Source organism: Callospermophilus lateralis, chromosome 1, assembly GCF_048772815.1.
Source record: "Callospermophilus lateralis isolate mCalLat2 chromosome 1, mCalLat2.hap1, whole genome shotgun sequence".
Lineage (NCBI taxonomy): Eukaryota > Metazoa > Chordata > Mammalia > Rodentia > Sciuridae > Callospermophilus > Callospermophilus lateralis.
Window position 1 is genome coordinate 146,777,486 of NC_135305.1, and position 2,746 is coordinate 146,780,231.

The following is a 2,746-nucleotide window of genomic DNA, read 5'->3' on the forward strand; positions in this document are numbered from 1 at the left end:
CCGTGAGGTGTACCCCGTTCTGCATGTCAACCCAGGGAGACTTTGTTGTCACCGTGGTCAGCCGTCCCCAGAACAGTAAAACAGAGGCTCAGAGAGGTTGACCAGTGGATGGAGGTCACAGCGCCTCATGAGGACAGCAGAGGATACATCTCCACATGGGTGGCTCCCGGCCCCACAGAACCAGACCTCATATAGTCCACGCTGTTCCTGCCCATGCCCATGGTCATGCTTGATTCATAAATTAGGCACAGCCGGAGACGAACAATACCTGCTAACAATGGAACAATCCCTCCTATAGACTTCAGTAGAAAATCATTTAAAACTTAGGATTGGCTTGTTTCTGGAATTTTCCACTTGATATTTTCAGACCTGGGTTGACCACGGGCTGAGGGGGATCCCTGGTTAAGGGACACTCCTGTAGTTTGGCAGGGTTTGAACCAAGCTCCGCCTGGTACTGGCCAGCACTCTCATTTCTCTTTTCTTTCTTTAAACAAGTTTTTTCTTTTGCGGGCGGTGGGGTGGGAGGGGGGGTACTGGGGATTGATCCCAGGGATGACCTACCACTGAGCCACCTCCCCAGCCCTTTCCATTTTTTTTGACTTTGAGACAGGGTCTCACCGAGTTGTCCCGGTTGGCCTTGAACTTGATCCTCCTGCCTCAGCCTCCCGAGAAGCCGGGATCACAGGCATGCGTCACCGGGTGTGGCTGTACACAACTTTTTAAAAGTTCACGAGGGATGAGCGCCGAGGTTCTCGGGAAACCTGCCCGACTCATGCAGCCTGTCCCCTGTTCCTGAGGTCATTCCTGTACTCTTGGCCCCCTGGGGTACCCAACCATTCAGTGAATGTCCACGTAGCTCAGCCTCATGCCCACTCCTTCACTGTTCCTTTAGGATAAAATCCTGGTTTGGGAATTTCTGGGTCAAACTGTTTGCATGCTTTTTTTTTTTTTTTTTTTTTTTTTTTGGATCCGGGGATACCTATAGCCAAGAAAATCCCACGCTCCTTCTACTGCCCCGTTCTGGTTCCCAAGTGGTTGGCTGATGACGGGGAGGCGTCTTGGGGCTTCTCGGAACCTCTGATTCCTCTGGCCCTAAGTGCAGGACATCAGGAAGCAGGTCCCAGAGCGGCTGGCTGACTGTGAGTCAGTGAGAACAGGAAAGAGGCTGCTAGCTATGCCCCATTCATTCTAATAAATTTTGGAAGGTCGCAGATTTGGGCTGGGCACCAGCACTAGGCCCAGCAGACAAAACCGGAATAGAGTTTCATTATAATAACCGAGCTCTGGTTTGCTGCAGGAAGCACGGTAACCAATTAAGTCCTCTGGAACCGATTGCCTGATGGATTGAGGGGGGAGCCAATCAAGTCTTTTTTGGTGGGGGGGGAACCAGGGCTTGAACTCAGGGTCACTCGACCCCTGAGCCACACCCCCAGCCCTATTTTGTATTTTATTTAGAGACAGGGCCTCACTGAGTTGCTTAGGGCCTCACTTTGCTGAGGCTGGCTTTGACCTGGAGATCCTCCTGCCTCAGCCTCCCAAGTCACTGGGATGACAGGCATCCCTTCTAATCAAGTTGTTTTCTACACCTCCCTTCTGGGTTTTTATTGTTGCTTGTTTGTTTATTTGCTCTGTGGCATTGGGGACTAAACCAAGGCACTTTACCACTGAGCCATATCCCCAGCCCTTCTTATTTATATTTTGAGACAGAGTCTCACTCAGTTGCTTATGGACTCACTAAGGCTGTCCTCGAACTTGTGATCCTCCTGCCTTGGCCCCCCAAGTCACAGGGATTATAGGCTGGCATCCAGCTCACCTTCTGTAAGTGTTGACAGATCACGTTGTTGGTTGGAGTTCTCAGAACGTGTTTAGGTTTTGAGAGCTTCTGAGTCTCTAATCATTTTTGTTTCTTCCTGCCTTGCTTAAACTCCACTAAATTTAATTGGTCTAAGAAATTTTTCTTCTGACAGCTTATTCACTCACTCAAATATTTATTCCCCAGCACCACAAAAATTTTGTAAAAGATTATGTATCTTTGACTAGACAAAGAGTCAACAGAGTACAAAATTCAAGAGGAAAGAGTGTAGAGTAAAATGATTCTCTTCCCTCCTACCTTGCAGGCACCCAGGCCCCTACTGTGAAGATAGTCACTCTTCTACATTTAAGCAAGTCACATGGATGTAGATAATTTCTGGAGCGGGGGATACAAGGGCTTGAACTCAGCCACTGAGCCCCTCCCCAGCCCTATTTTGTTCTTTATTTAGAGACAGGGTCTCACTGAGTTGCTTAGGGCCTCGGAGCTGCTGAGGCTGGCTTTGAACTCACCATCCTCCTGCCTCAGCCTCCTGAGCATCTGGGATGACAGGCACATGCCACATCGCCTAGCTACAATTTTTTTTTTTTTAATTGAATGTTGGAATTGTGAGTTTCACTTTGTAGGTAAATGTGTTGGGTGCTGATCCTTTTGTTTTTCTACAAATATCCTTAGATTGTTCTTTTAAAGTGCATATTTTAACACAAAAGATAGTATGCTAGATATACTGTTGAGCACATAGCTTTTTCTCACCTACCCATACATAAGTTTGTTTTATATCAATACACATAAATCTACTCTGTTCAGTTTTAATGGCTGTGTAGTATTCTATCACAGAGGAAAGCCCTGATTTATTTATTTGTTTCCTTTTGAAGGGCATCTAGGTTGTTTGTAATCTCTTGGTGTTATAAATAGTTCAGCGAGGAACATTCTTTT